The sequence below is a fragment of the Aedes aegypti genome, chromosome 1, assembly GCF_002204515.2.
Source record: "Aedes aegypti strain LVP_AGWG chromosome 1, AaegL5.0 Primary Assembly, whole genome shotgun sequence".
Lineage (NCBI taxonomy): Eukaryota > Metazoa > Arthropoda > Insecta > Diptera > Culicidae > Aedes > Aedes aegypti.
The window spans coordinates 139,464,072-139,481,092 of NC_035107.1; the positions used below are offsets into that span (position 1 = coordinate 139,464,072).

A 17,021-nucleotide genomic window follows, 5' to 3' on the forward strand; every position below is an offset into this window, starting at 1 on the left:
AGGCTTGGCTTCGATGCATATTCACCTTAATAATTTCAGACTGATTTCACTTTGTGTAAATTAACATTATTTTTGACCATCATTGACATAAATTTTCTCACTGTGCGCTAAAAATAGCCGACTGAACTCAGCTTGGATCAGCACTTAACAGCAGCTGAATAATATGCTTGTTCAGTTTTTGATTAGCGTACCATGTGTTGATTAGACGATGTCGAATAGAAGCTCAAACAGGATCAATATTCAGCTATGAGAGGTTTATATTTTGCACTGGACGATTTATTCATCAATTCTAGGATGGCGCAGATGGCAAGGCATACCGCTGACGATTGAAAGGTCTCGAGTTCGAATCCAGTATCCAGGCGATTTTTAGATATGGTTGTTATATCATGATAATTGTGTACACTACATTTGAAGCGCCAAGAAAAATATTTTTTTGATTTTCATTTGTTTATAATTATTTTTGGACCAGTCGTATAAAAGCTGAACTGAAAGATTGTAAAACGTTTTAATAGCTGAAAATAAAGTTGGAATTCAACGACATGCTTTAAAGTTTCTCCAAATTTGTGTGAACAACGCGTGAACAAAGGTTGGCCATGAAAGTTATTAAAATGTTATTAAACATGATGCTGAATAAAACTGCCATAATGGTGTTTGTTAAATGAGTGAATGTTAGTTGGGTGTGCTGTTTGGGCCAGCCCGCGTGAGAAATGATGCTGTTTGGGACGGCCCGCGTGAGAGATGATTGTTAGGCGAGCTTTGTTTGTAGTTGACAGCCGTACACCCACCCTGATAATAACTCTTTCAGATATACGTTTGTTATTTACTTCGAATAGAAAAATAAAACTACAATTGTGAGGCAGTTACTTATATGCATTTGGGTACATTTATAACACCACGAGAGTTTTTTAAGGTGAAGCGGCGTGAAACTCAAAGAATCATTAGAATCATCATTGATGTAATAGTAGTAGTATCGTCTTTCCATGTACATTTTCAAAACAAACAAACAAAAAATATAACATTTGTGTTAAGCATATTTTTATGTAAACAAATGGGAAATTTAGTAGATTGACGAGTATTGTAAATCAAAATCAACTCCTTAATCGTACATATAAAAAAACACTTTAATGTAATGAACGGCAACGGAATTTCTCTGTTTTATATTGGATTTATCGCATGTTACGTGAGAATGGTTTTGCGAACCCCTGGACATCTGTCGGACTTAGGTTTAGTATGTGTCTGTCGAACTTCGGTGTTTTCGGCTTTGCTTTGTGACAGTTGACAGCTGCGTATGCATAAACAATATGCTTACAAACAAAGCCGGAGTAGAACCAATTCTGTTCTATAAGCGAAAACACCGAAAATGTGAGTAAATGTTGTAATGTTATAATATATTTAATATTAACAATAAAATTTAGCGTTATAGCATTGGACAGATAAACACCGCTGTGATTGATTTGTCCTGCTGAAAAAACGGTGCCCTTCGCCGCGGTTTGTAACAATCGCATATTTTTGTTATGCACCGGTACGGTTTATGCTTGCAAGAGATGACGGTGTTGCCAGGTGGTTGGTGACAGATTTTTCTACCAATTGTTATATGCTTGTTTTCGGAACATTTGCTGGATATTATTAAAACTTATCATTTCGCAAATAGTTTTCCATCATAAGATCACTGATTTAATCAAATTTTAATGATTTTTGTGATCAATTCACATTAAATGCTATGATTTTACAGATAGCAACTCTGAAATCACTGCGCTCAACGATCGCGATGATTGTGCACACACGATAGACGCGTCCCGACGCATCGCACTGTGGAGCTTTTCAATTATTTTGGGTGGTCCAAATTGATAAACTCTTGGTATGATTTTATGCTTCGTAGAGATGGTTTCTGTTATTTGAGAGAATCGAAAAACAAACAACGTATGAGTTTCAACTTTCTATGCTTCGCTCAACCTTTCCGCACTGAAAATTAATACAACAGAAAAAAAAGTTGGATATTTTAGACTATAAACACAGGCATGTCTCAGTGTGTGGCGGCGGCGTCGATTCGCAGCAAGTGAAAATCACCGCCATAATAGTTTTGAGCACAGCGGTTAATAAAACTTTATAAATATTGAAATCCCGGTGGAAATGTGTTCCTTTAAGGAAAGTGAATGAAAGATTTGTTTAGTGGAAGTGTAGTGAACGCAATACGGAATCCAAAACACAAATGCTTGCCGGTGAATTACAATGGAAAAGGTAAGCACCTTCTATTTACAAGTGTAGTTGTGTGAGGCAATGAAATGCGGCATAAGACCGGAGATTCTTTTGAGAATATAAATCTCATGCATATTGTCGCTAAATTGATAATGCTGTATCTGAGAGTGGTGATTTAATATTGAAGTTCCACCTGAAGCATTTTTCTTCGTATAAATTATCAATAAAATCAGCTTATGAGCAGTTATGTTTCATCGATGCTGCAAATACCAATACTATCATAACAATATGTTAATGATTGTAGAAGAAGCCATTTTGCGATGATGCACCAAAAAGCCTTAAAGTTTCAAAAACAAAATTCTAATCAATATTTTGTACGCAAGCCTGATGTATCTACACCCTGTTTAAGAAATCGAATATTCAAACATCAAAGTGCAAACGTCTTCTGTCAATTCTAATCCATGCTGTCAGTCATTCAGCAGTTCAGCGCTTCAAACGAAACTTGCACCAAACTTTGAACGGAAGCTCACTAGATATGTTGTATACAGTACTGAACAGAATCAAGCACGATTTAGTTGTTACCCAATGAGAATATATACCGAGGTGAGGAAGACGACATTTAGTGTGCGTGACATCCGTGTACGGTGCAAAATGTTTCACAACTACAAGCGGGCGAGCTTCCATAAGAAGCCGTGTAAATTAGTGACGTAGTTATTTTTGTTTACGTTTTTTCTCTTTACTAATACATAGCCATTGCTTCTTCTTCCACACCTTAGTATATATTCTCATTGGTTGTTACCCTCATAAAATGAAGTTTGAATCTTAGTTTACAGTGGATCTGAAATGCTTGCAATGTATTTTATTTTCAAAATTTTGTCAGTTTCTATCTCTATTTATGAAATTCGAGCAAGCCTAGTAATTTCTTGCTCAAAATTCAATGATATTTTATATTGGATAAATATCAATCCAGGACAGAATCCTGACAAAAGCTAAAATATCATTCTCAAATTTACTTGGACAAAAATTGTCAGAGATGGATCGCAGCAAGCAATGCGCGCGGGCGGCTGCGTTTTGAATTGTCTGTCGCGTTTACTTCTATTTTTTTACCAATGGAAACAGAATCGGTTGATATTTTTATAAGTATGATACGGTTCAGGCTTTCTGCCCAACCAAAGCCTGAATAGTGGGTATTTAAATTTGTTGTGATTTAAATTTGCAACGAGTTTTCAATGTTTAAAAAACATGCAGAGATTCTTCTGAATAAACTTGCTTGTGAAACATATCTCAGAAGAAATCTTTAGAAGAATCCTAAAATAATTGTAAAGATGCTAAGAAGTTTCTGGAAAAATACTGCTTTCTTACATAAAAAAAAACTCCTTGTAGTAATGGACGAAAAACAGGACAGCTCCATGAAAACTTCTTAATACAGTGCCTTTTCGATTTTGGCAACACGTAACCTTTAAAATTAGGAAACATTTATGTAAACAGCGTGCCAAAATCGAATTGTTTTTCAAAATGTGTTAAATTTGAGCAAGTATTAACAACCATTTTTACAATGTAATCAGAACTTAGATTGAAGGATAACTTTGAATAATCAATTCACAATAAATTATACTAGAAAAATGCACCATGAAAAAAACGTTCAATTTTGACACGGTTAGATTTTGGCTGCATTAAGTTTTTTCCAAAATTTAACGGATAGAGTAAAGTGAGGCAAAAGTTCGAGTGGGGCAAGAGTTTCTTTTTAAGATTTCTAGCTCAATACCAAACATATCTTATAAATGTCATGGTGGTTCGAATGCTATTCAAGTTAGAGACTTTCAATCCAAATATCATAAAAATCGATTGAGATTTGGAAAAGTTATGGCTATTTGTTGTTTTTCAACGTGAATATTGTAATTTTTGGTCAAACTTTCGTTGCATGGAACCAATTGAAGATAAAATCTTTTTCAATATTTTATGTAAGGGCGTTTCTAGGCCTATCATAAGGTTGCTTTGAGGTGTATAAGTTTTTGCATAAATGCTCGGAAACAATTTTTGGCCCATAGTGGGGCAAAAGTTTGAATCAGCGGGGCAAAAGTTCGACCTATGTATAAAATCACGGAGAAATTTGCAAATTGCCTAAAATCCACATATTATCTTCAAATTTAGTTAAATTTGTCTGATCGTGTGAAAACTGTCACCAACATTTTACATTTTCACTTAGTTTTGCGAAAAACTGCTATTTTTGAGTATATTTCAATCAACCCGGTTTTGGGCAATTATTTGATGAAAATTTGGTGTGTATTTTTCGTCAAACTTAAGTTTACGGCTGGTGTAAAGTATGCCTGTCATAAAAGGATCTATATTTTGTGTTTTAGCCAGCGAACTTTTGCCCCACACTAGATTCAAACTCTTGCCCCACCGAATAAGACAATCAATTTTAAAACTGTTATAACTAAAAATGGGTAAATATTTTGACCCAAGTTTGTTCAGCAAAATTATAGCAAATATGTTGAAGGTTCACTGTTTGGTATTTGTTTTGTTTTAACTGCTATTGTTTTCCTGGAAACTTTGATTATACCACTAAGGTCGAACTTTTGCCCCACCTTACTCTACTGTAAGCAAAATAATTTGTCGAAGAATCCATGGAGTTATTGGTAAAGGAATACTCAAAAAATTCCTTCAGGGTTATCAGGGAAAAATACTCGGAAGTCTCCTCAGTGGAATTCTGGGTTGAAACCTTGATAAATTCCTAGAATCATTCCTGCCATCATTCTTAAAGTTTGCTTGATAAAATCTGGATAGAAAATTTCGGAATCTATATGCCAATTTCTTTAAAATTTAATGAATTCACTTCCATGCAGGTACGCCAGATAGATTTTTACTTGCTATATTATAGTGGTTTTACGCCCAAAGCAATTCTTTCAGAAATTACTAGAAAAATCCTGAACAACGGCCCAAAGGACATGGTTGTTTGTACCCTAATTTTTGCCATAAATATTTTTCAACACCTTGTGTCTCCCAAGTGGTCTAGAACATGAGAGAATATTAATATTTACTTCAGCCTTAAGAGTAAAAAAAAATGAAATCTTTTGCTTACCTACTCGTTCTACAAAAATCATGATTTTTAAAATATCTCACCTATAGCCTTTAAGGCGAAGTAGGCCGTCATTGAAATTTGTACGCGTCGTTGATGATTGTTGCTAATTCATATCACGATTTTGAATCAAAGAAAATCAGTTGGTTTTGCATCGACATAGCTGAAAAAGTATCAGCATACTTTATGCATGTTAGCGCGTACACAAATACTTTTTCAAGTCAATATCAACTATCGAGAATGGTTTTTTTCACTTTGAAATTGCAAGCTGCAAATTCATCGCAGTAATAAAACGAATGAAGGGCTACTTAACTTTAACTCATGTATATACTAATGAGAAAGTCTCTGTATCATTCCATGTTTTTACTCGTGATCACCAACCATATGGGGCATTATGAGCCACTCAACGGGGCAGTATTAGTCACTTCATTTAATCGTTTTATTTAAAATCAAATAGAGAATAGCTAATAATAAACTGTACAATATTGGAAAGAAAATTTTAGTATCTTTGCTTGAAGTTATTAATTCTAGCAGCTGATTTTTGACAATTACGTAAGACATAATAAGCAAACAATGTAATTCTAGTAATAAATGGCGCCAAAAACCTATTTTCTAGCAAAGTGTTCCATTTGTAATGGTACACCGAGATGGCTATGCAGTAAAAAAATAATCTAGTATATTATGCAATGAATTGGTGTGTTCAAAATATCGTTTTTCTAGCTTTAACTTAGGTGGCTTATTTTGCCCCGTTCTTTCACTTTTTAAATAATATTATGTTTTCTAATAATTTTGTTTACGAACAAATCTAGTTTCGCGCATGAATTGTTCATTATTATCTGAAGTTTCAATGGTTTGGAATAACTTATCAGAATAATAAATATAATTGTCTTATAAGCTTAATTAAAAACTGCCAAAATTATAAGCTTTTCATGACAAAGGACAAATTCAAACATTTTTGTGAATATTTCGAGTGTTGAAATGAATTTTCCCACGGGGCTCATATTGCCCCGTATGTTCATATTGCTCCCATCGCCCCTACATGCTCAAAGCTCACTCATGCTCAAGATTTTTGGAGGCCTACAAACTTGGGTAGATTTGATTGAAAATCGGAATTTGTTTTGGTATAAAAAGGATCAGTTCTCCTATGCGTGCAATAGATTGAACAACGAAAAAAAAATTACTTACAGAACAAATATTTGTGAAGGATCCTACAATCTGGGGGCACAAAGCCACGGTTCCTGGCCCCCTTGTCGCACTCTAAACGTAGCCTTAAAGTGCTGTAAAAAAAGGATAATCAAGGGGCCCCTATGCATCGCTGATCCGAGTTTCCTCCAAAACTTATGCTTGCCATACTCATTTGCCTTTTTGAAAACTGACAGCTGGTACGAAAGCTATGACGAACTTTTAATGCTATGAGAAATCCACACTGCGATTTCTGAGCTCCTAGGATCTCGGGCATATCCGTAAGTACACCAAGCGATACCTAAATGGCGAACTTTGCAACCAAACCGATCATGCTATGGATGACAGCCGACAGCTAGAGAAGGTAAATAAAGCTATAAATGGGCTGAAGAACAACAAGGCTGCTGGGAAGGACAACTTCCCGACCGAACTAACGTCTATTATTATGTCTATTATGGAGCATCTTCAATACTGCTGTTAATTTGCTGAATGCTATATTAACAAACAAAACTATTGACCCTCTGGTACTCAAATTGTTATTTTCGATCTTAATATCATTTTTCGTTATCTAAACTCGTTCTAAACACGTTTTGGGCAATGATTTATTTTTATTCTCAAATTTATGAATTTATGTTTTAATTTTTATATTTTTGATAATCCTTATTTTTCTTGATGCTTCTTATGGTTACTGTTTTTTTTTGTAATAATAAAAAAATGTTTTTTTAGGATACGTTTGAATATATTAAAATTTAATCTTTTTCCGTGTAAATAACGAAAAAACCGGTTTCAAATTATTTTAATACCGTAATCCGGGGTAACATTGATCATTTTTTTTGAATATTTCTTTAATATTTCGTTTGAAAATGCATATGTTGCAAATTTTATATTTTTAAAACAAGTACTGCCACCCATAGCTCGTGACTACATATTCCATTTTCTTTGTTGAAAGATTTAAGCATGTTAAAATAAATGTTTTAAGTGATTTTTTGATTTAGCTGATATGGGGTAACATTGATCACCTATGGTAACAACGTTCGGTAATACTGAAAATGTCGTTACTTACTTAAATCATGACCCCCGAAGCCGAATATGAAGGCCAAACGCTTACAAGTCATTTACTTTTTGAGTTATTTTAAAATTAAAAACACCTCGAACCACGGAATACGCCTAAAGGTAGGCAATTTCCTAAGGGAATTCTATATTCTTTACAGTAATTCGTTAATGTTGCCTAATTGAGCATACTTATGAAAGTTTTGACAACGGAATCGTTTTCGGCGATGTCATTTTTAATAAGAATTGCATTTTCCTTGCTCATATAGTTTGCAGAACTTATGTGAGACATGAATCTTCGGTAGTGCTATCCTTACCCATTGAAATCATTGTTTCGAAAAGTTGACAAATTTACGCATGAGGTAAACGCAATTTTCACAAAAAACTTCACTTTCGTTAGCTTATGAATATGAGAAAGAGAATCACCATTCATGATTTGGAAATGTTCCATCAATAAATAATGATACGAACTTTTTACGAGATGAGTCATTCCGACCAATGTTACCCCGCTGATCACTGATACCCCGGATTACGGTACCACCAAGCCCTTCTTCTCTAATAGTTTGATTGTAGAAAATATTGAAGAACCATTTTTTATGTTACACAGCAAATGTACCCCAGGAAAATGTAAGTTATAAAAAATACAGTTTTTTTTTAAAATACAAATATACAAAAAATCCAAAGTGTACCCCGTTTTAAGGCGGGCTTGGGTATTAGAAAGTTAAACCTGTTACACATTTCTTGATCGTTCTCTACATCTTTTCAACAAATGTTAACTTACTAATCGGTTTTTGACGCGTCCTTACTTTCGGGTTTTAAATTATTGATTAGTTATTATTATTATTATTTATTAATGACACTTTACCAAACATATGGCATTCTTGTCAGAATTGATTAGTGTTTCCTCTATTTTGTTCGAATTTTCTCTGATTGTATTCTGATTTAGATTTTTTGGAAGAGTATGAATAACAGGGGCCATCCTTAGCCGTGTGGTTAGAGTCCGCGGCCTAAAAGCAAAGCCATGCTGAAGGTATCTGGGTTCGATTCCCGGTTGGTGCAGGATCTTTTCGTAAAGGAAATTTCCTTGACTTCCCTGGTTATAGAGTATCATCGTACCTGCCACACGATATACGAATGCGAAATGGCAACATTGGCAAAGAAAGCTCTCATTTAATAACTGTGGAAGTGCTCATAAAAACACTAAGCTGAGAAACAGGCTCTGTCCCAGTGAGGACGTACTGTCAAGAAGAAGAAGAAGATGATGAATACTCATTCTATACAACTTAGTACTGTTGCCAATCAGCATCATCCCAACTAGTGCCTACTAGCTCTTCTATGAGCATCGTCTCTTGGATGATGCGATCTTAACAACAAAAGAATAAGAGAGAGAAAAAAAAATGAAGAAGCCTGTAAGTCGCAGACGCAATATGCCCATCTGTCAGCAACATATTAGAGTTTAAAGGAATTTGCTCACCTTACTGGTGGTAGTATTTTTTTGCAAATGTGAAGTGCTAAAGTTCAATTAGTAGTTTTTTTCTCTTAAACATACTCCTATAATCCCTTTCATAAATTTAATAAAAAAGTGTAGCATAAAGAATGCAACAATGGGCAAATGGCATAGAAAGCTTTCAGTTAATAACTGTTGAAGTGCTCATAGATCACTATACTGAGAAGCAAGCTCTATCACAGATGGAATGTAACGCCAGAAACAAGAAGAAGGTGTGTCATGATCGGAAATTGTATTGCTTCACTTTCAACTCATCATCATTTCAAAATACTATATCCATAGTAATTTGTGATCTCATAGTACGCCGCGTAATACCAATCTCTTAAAGCACTGCATTAGATTTTGAATGTATGTTATGTTATCACTAGTTTATATAAAATCTCTTAGGATTTGGTTTATTACTTTGTCATCAATTACACTCCCAAGCCAAATTTGCTTTAAAAGTAGAAAATTCTTGCTAATTTACACTTGATAAATGCTACAATAAACCATATGCGATATGGATATACATACCCACCTCACATGTATGTCTGATAGCAGTGGCATACCCACATCACATCATTGATCATATCTTAGATGCTTCAATTCCAAAGAACTTATGATAATGAAAGCACTTGGTATGAATTGCAGACAAAACTTTAAATTTAGCTCGAAGTCAAAATATTCAAACTTTTGAGCATGTTTTTTTTTTCATAGTCATACCCGTACTGCTGCGAGAACGTGAACTCGTTTGCAATAATGTCACGTTGCAACTCTTCACTGCATACGTGATCAGCGTTAATGCGATCCATAAAATTATACGAAAGTAAAACTGACTCTGGCAAAGCGATCGTCTTCAATTTCTGCAACACAGTACACTGCCGTGCAAACGTTTCGTGTCCCTCTTTGAAAACATACAAAAGTGTTTGGATCAAATATTTATGTACACGTCTAATTTCAACTCTCTATAGCATTCGAAAGGCAATTTTGATGATTTGAAGCTATTGATAAGATTTGAACATTTGATGATTTTTTTTCTGAATTTTTACTTGAAATCGTGAAATTTTTCTTAAATTACATTGAAAAGACATGGACAATTTTATAGATTTTAAACCGGTACGGCATTTGATCCGTAATCTCACAATCTTTGAAAAGAAATTGCAAGTCAACGTGCCAAACTTTGAGTTCACTATAAATTACTTGAAACACACCACTTCAAGTAAAAATAAAGTAAATAAAAGTTAAAGAATTTCTTGTCAGAATATCTACCAAGTAAGATAAACTCATTGCCTTTCGAATGAGCCATAGAGAAGTTTAGTTAGACGTGTGATCGCTGAGAGATGGACATAAAGAAAACTTTTCTGTGCTTTTGAGGTGGTGAACCCAAACTTTTGCACGGGAGTGTACACGAGGCTTGTGGTGCTTTGCTAAGCATATGAAGATCGACAAGTGAAACAGGGAGGGAAGTGCGTCAAGACGATCGCAAACCAAACTTCTCCTTAGCGGTGGATCACGATTCGTGATTTGCAGGACTTACAGGAAATCGTACGGTGTTCGTAAATTTTTAATGAACAGATTGCTATTCAGAACCACACACACCCACTCCGTCGCGTACTCATCAAAAGTTGGTTCGATTATACTTAGCTGGATAGAAACAAAGATCGTTCTCGTTCTGTGATATCCATCAGCCGTTCGTTAGTCGGCTATTATTTGACGACTCGACCACTTGGACATGACTGTCGAAACAGGAAGAGGAACGGGAATGGTGCTGACGGGCAATGAATTACAATCTCCAATTATGGGAGAAAAATCAAACCTGTTAAGGCGGAAGCGTTATTAAGCGGGAGTTGGATAATGGTTCACTTGAATGAAGAATCTATTTTACATTTCTTTTCCGCGTGGAAACGAGAAAAATGAATAATAAGTTGAGCTTGAAGAACTTCAACATACCCTACACAGTTATGGATCACCCACAGTTACGGATCACTTTGGTGTTTCAAATCGAATATCTTACTGAAAACATGCATTATAATGAAAATTTATTTTTACTGCATAATAATATTTGTTGTTTACAGTTTTTAGTAGTTATCGTAATTATTAATTGAAAAACGGTATCATTTTGGCCAAGTGTAGAGTTGTAGCTCTTCAGCTGTCAAAATATCGTCGGTTTACGTAACCAGAAGCACCAGCATTCATAAGCTTTCTTAACCCTCTAATACCCAACCCCGCCTTTAGACGGGGTACACTTTGCAAATTTGTGTATTTTTTGTAGCTCGAAAATAAAAATGATTTTATTATTGGCTTAAACCTTGGCTCATAACACGCATATTAGGGAAGTTCTTTATGACTATTGTAACTTTTTTGTATTGTTGTATTCTAATATAACCTACAAATGCCTGGGGTTAATATAACGTTTAATATAAAAAACCGTATCTTTAATATTTTTCTACAATCAACCTATCACAAAAAAAAGAGCCTGATGGTATTGAAATAATTTCAAATCTGGTTTTCCGTTAGTTACACGGAAAATAATATTTTCAAAAGTACCGTAAAAATGTGATTTTTTATTATTACCAAAAATCAGTACTCAGGAGAGGCTTCAAGAAAAATTAAAAAAAGGGATGTTCAAAAATAAAAATTATAAAAATCAAAAACAGAATTCATAGATTTGCGAATAAAAACAAATCATTGCCCAAAACGTGTTTAGAACGATTTTAGATAACGAAAAATGTTATTAAGATCGAAAATAAAAATTTGGGTATTAGAAGGTTAAGTGTTAAAACATACGATTTTGGACTCAAAAATGGCACCTATGCCAAGAATAAAGTAAGTTTTTATCTATTTAATGAAGTTTTGCTTGAATAAGCAACTTAAAAACCGAAAAACTGTGATTTAAAAAGTGATCCATAATGTGGCCAATGGCTGATCGATTCCCAACAGTTAGGGTTCATTCAAATATTACGTAACACAAAATTTTCCAATTAAATACCCCCTCCCTCCCTCACGTAACAGCATTTGTATGGAAAATTTTGAATTTTTGTATTGACCGTAACACTATGTAAGACCCCCTCCCTCCCTCTGTAGCGTTACGTGATATCAATGCGTATTTCTGCTTATTTTAACATATTGGACGGTAATTTTCAGGCAGCAACATCTAAAACAAAGGAGTTACGGAATCGAGGCTCTGGAAAAAGCTGTGTCCGAAGCACGACAAACAGGCAACATCCGGAAATCTTAATAAACGCAGATGCTGTGCAAAAAACTTCCAACGGAAATTAAATGTCTGGTTACAATTCAGTTGTGTCGGAAGTTAGTCCAGGTAAGAAACAGTATAAAGACTAGAATAACATTCTATATGGATTTCTCTCATTTTCAGATTCCACAGAAGAACCTCAAAACTTCTTTCTGGCGTTACGTCCCCACTGGGACAGAGCCTGCTTCTCAACTTCTTACTGTTCTTATGAGCAGTTCCACAGTTATTAACTGAGAGCTTACTATGCCAATGTCCATTTTTGCATGCGTATATCGTGTGGCAGGTACAAAGATACTCTATGCCCTGGGAAATCGAGAAAATTTCCAACCCGAAAAGGGATTCGAACCCACGACCCTCAGATTGGTCTTGCTGAATAGCTGCGCGTTTACCGCTACGGCTATCTGGGCCCTCTTCATGAAAGGATGTTTAACCCTAGATATAAATGCATTGTAAATGAAAAAAATACGCTTTTAAACAAACATTTTAATCTTGTTGCTTGTCTATGTATGAGCACGACTTGGTTAATGCGTTTTACTTAAGCGTTTTTTTATCAGTTTTAGATTGATTTTAAATTGATTTTTGTTGATCGTTCAATTATTTCGTGTGTTTTCTTTGACGATTTATTGGAGTTCATAGTGTTAATAGTGTGTTTGCTGCTTAAAAGTAGTTTTTTAATTATTTATTGTGATGTCAACAAAGTCAACTAGTATTGATTGCATCGGTGTTGCTTTATTACAACGAATCGTATGCAACTTTTCATCGATCCATCTCGTACTTAAAAGCTTCGATTGTGCCTGAGTTCAACTTGCTGCATATCCAGAGGCGTTTTCATTTTTCCATCGTACTGTGAAGATTCTTTGAACATTTCTGTTGCCGTAATAGTCACAACGTTGGTTTGGAATATGGCCTGCAACATCTGCCAAAAAGTCATTTCAGATGATGACGGAGTTACCTGCCGTGGTTTCTGTGGAAACTCTTATCTTATATATAAAGCCATGTAATATTCGTGGAACTAAAACTGCATCCGAACTTGTTAAGACGGTTGCACCCCTCGAGGATCTGCTGTGGATTTATCTTTCGGCCTTCCATCCGAGCACTTCCGAAAACGACATCGTCAACCTGGTGAGAGAATGTATGGGTACGGGCACCAGGGCCTTACATTTTCATTTCATTGAAAGCATTTTCAGTCCCCAACTGACTGACTCAAGCTTGCCTTTCAGTTGAAACTCTACTGTTTCGTTTCAATCCGACGAACCTTTCCTTTCATCGCAGCAAGCGTAGTCTCTCATCTCTTTCGTGCTGCTTATGCGTCGCGCGTCATAAATCGGAGCCTCACCGCAGCGAGCTGGTCTTTCAATCGGTAGTCTCTAACTTTAGGAGCTGATTAATTCAAATGAACGACGAGGTGGCCTGTATAGTATCTCTATCTTAATTAATTACTCAACAAGTTACATAATTACACTGCAGAAAATAGGTAGAATGCAATTTGAAACATTTTGATAGATTTCAATGAAATTAAATGAAACGAAATTCTTACTCTTTCTTTTCACCTTTCTTGTTAGTTGCTTTCAATTCGGATAACGAAACGAATGAGTGTGGAACGAAAAACGAAGCGACGCAGTTGTTCGTCACCATCGAGACGACACAACCAAGCCTTCGTGTTTCACAAAATGCTTTCGAAAATGCACAGCCCTGACGGGCACTGACGCACAACCGTTGTAAGACTTGTTCCGAAGGATCCAGCAACATTATCTTTTGTTACCTTCAAAGTGGGTGTGAGCAAGGCGCTTAAGGAAATTGCTTTATCTATGGACACGTGGCCTGACAACATCTTCCTTCCGGGAATTCGACAACTCTTTAAACAGCAATCGCCGTGTGTTACGAATTACTGCGAGCAACAGCCAATCCGGCAGGGGTGGTCGATAATGTCATTATCTTCAGATTCACATGTACCAGCTTCCGTTTTCAACCCAGAACGCACTGCCTGTAGCATCATGGAAGCCCCTAGTCCTCCCGACCCAGTCGCGCTGCCTGATTATTCCCACCATCGCAGTCGTTCTGGCCCTGTGGTTGAGGAAGGTGTCGGGGTCTTCCAACCGTTTATCACAGGCAAGTATTCGATTCGCAAAGAAATTCCACCGCTTGATAGCCTTTCGACTTCTAGTGCACCTTTGGCCCAGAATGCAATAGTAAACTCTGATCCAGTCTTACAAACTTTACCACAACATTTGCCATCACCAAACCATTCAACATCACCTTTATCTACTGCTGTCATCCCAGAACGCACTGCCTGTAGCATCATGGAAGCCCCTAGTCCTCCCGACCCAGTCGCGCTCCCTGGTTGTTCCCGCCTTCATAGTCGTTCTGGCCCTGTGGTCGAGGATGGTGTCGGGGTCTTCCAACCGTTAATCACAGGCAAGTACACATTTCATACGGAAATGTGCTTGAAAGGCACATCAATGGCACAAGATCCTAATGCTAGTCCGAATCGAATTGTGTGTACATCTACGCATAGCTCCTCAACAACCCGGGGCCATTGTCCACGCTTCTCATCTACTGCAATTATTCCGGAATGCACTGCCCAGAATACGGAAACTTGCACTAATTCTGTTCCGACGTCGGGATCAGCTAATATTTCTTTAATCAGTCGAACGATTTCCGATAATGCGAAATTGACTGTGTACTACCAGAACGTACGAGGCTTGCGCACGAAAATCGACGATGTATTTGTAGCAATATCTGCAACCAATTACGATGTAGGTAATCGTTTTAACTGAAACGTGGCTTTCCGACCCGATCCTTTCGACGCAGATCTTCGGGGATGCATATACTGTATTCCGAAACGATCGTAATGCTCGAAACAGTCGTAAATCTCGTGGTGGAGGAGTTTTAATCGCTGTTGCACGTCACATTAATAGCACTGCTGACTCAACGCCAATTGTTGATTCTCTTGAGCAACTTTGGGTCAAGCTAAAATTCACAAATTTCTCAATGAGTGTAGGGGTTATATACTTGCCACCAGATCGCAAATCAGATCTGGACAGTGTTGACAATCATGTTGAATCTATTGGAGCCGTCTTGTCTCATTGTCAAGCCAACGATCACGCTATTCTACTCGGTGACTATAATCAATCGGGCCTTGTTTGGGATTTACACACCGACCATCCTCCTAAAGTTGACGTATTGCGGTCGCACATTTCTCCAGCATGTGCTTCGCTTCTTGATGGCTTCAATCTCCACGGGTTGACACAAATCAACACAATATTTAATAGGAACAACCGCCTTTTGGATCTTGCCCTAGTGAATGAGACTTCACTAGGAAATTACACCTTATCCGAAATCATCGATCCTCTTTCCACGTTGGATGCAGATCACCCCCCGTTTGTAATAGAATTAGGTCTAACGAAACCTGAATTTGACGACTCGCTGCACCCTCCTAGCTTGAACTTTCTCAGAGCAAACTATTTAGGTTTAGCTGAAGCACTAGCGTGCATTAATTGGGCGGCCGTTGACTTCGATACAGAAGTCGATGAAGCGGTCCAGATTTGTTCCCGAGAATTACACAGCGCCATGGCTGAACACATTCCCTTACGTAGACCATCCTCAAAACCTTCATGGGGGAATTCTCACTTACGACGATTGAAGCAGGTTAGATCAAAATTACAACGCAAATACCGTTGGAATCAGTGTCCCGTTAGTAAACAGTTGTTCAACCGAGCCAGCTATCAGTATCGGATTTACAGTCGGTTCCTCATTGCGACAAGGCAAATTTCCTACCAGTTGGAAGTCGTCTGAAATGTTTCCAGTGCACAAAAAGGATGACAAGCGCAATGTTGAAAATTACCGCGGTATAACATCACTGTGTGCCTGCTCCAAGATTTTCGAGATTATTATGAATGACATGTTGTTTGCTTCTTGCAAAAACTACATCACCCCAGATCAACATGGGTTTTTTCCTAAAAGATCAACTGCCACAAATCTTGTCCAGTTTGTTTCATTCTGCTTATGTAACTTGGACTCTGGGTCGCAAATAGATACAGTGTATACGGATTTGAAATCCGCCTTCGATCGTGTGGACCATGAGATACTACTCGCTCGGCTTGAGAAACTTGGCGTCTCACGTGATCTCGTTCACTGGTTTAAATCATACCTCACGGATCGTCAACTCACAGTAAAAATTGGATTAGACTCATCCGATCCGTTTTCCAATTCGTCCGGAGTGCTACAAGGGAGCAACTTGGGTCCTCTGCTGTTCTCCATATTCATCAACGAACTTTCTAGTGTGCTACCACCCGGATGCCGTTTGTTCTATGCAGATGATGTGAAGTTATACGTGGTTATCAACTGTGTCCAGGACTGTCTTCATCTTCAACAGTCTATTAATCACTTCGTCGACTGGTGCAACAGTAGCTTGTTAACAGTGAGTCTACAAAAATGCCATGTTATATCGTTCCATCGTAAGCGAACACCAATCCCTTTTGACTATTTCATCGCTGATCAACCTCTAACACGTGTAACCGAGGTACGTGACTTAGGCGTAATTTTAGATACTGCCTTGACCTTTCGGGTGCACTATAACGATATGATCTCCAGAGCTAATCGGCAGCTCGGGTTTATGTTTAAAATAGCTGACGAGTTTCGTGACCCTCTGTGTTTACGATCTCTGTGTTGTGCACTTGTTCGGTCTATTCTGGAATCGAATGTTATTGTATGGTGCCCGTATCAATCAACATGGATCTCTAGGATCAAAGTTGTACAACGAAAGTTTGTGAGAA

The 17,021-nt window shown here is 37.0% G+C and overlaps 1 long non-coding RNA gene across 1 annotated transcript; it reads left to right on the forward strand.

Annotated features, from left to right (window-relative positions):
* Positions 1-2,189: 2,189 nt before the first annotated feature.
* On the forward strand, positions 2,190-12,407 carry LOC110674502. Its single transcript, XR_002498926.1, has 3 exons — positions 2,190-2,238; positions 12,138-12,312; positions 12,370-12,407. It is a non-coding gene; the product is annotated as an uncharacterized LOC110674502 (long non-coding RNA).
* The last annotated feature ends 4,614 nt before the right edge of the window (positions 12,408-17,021 follow it).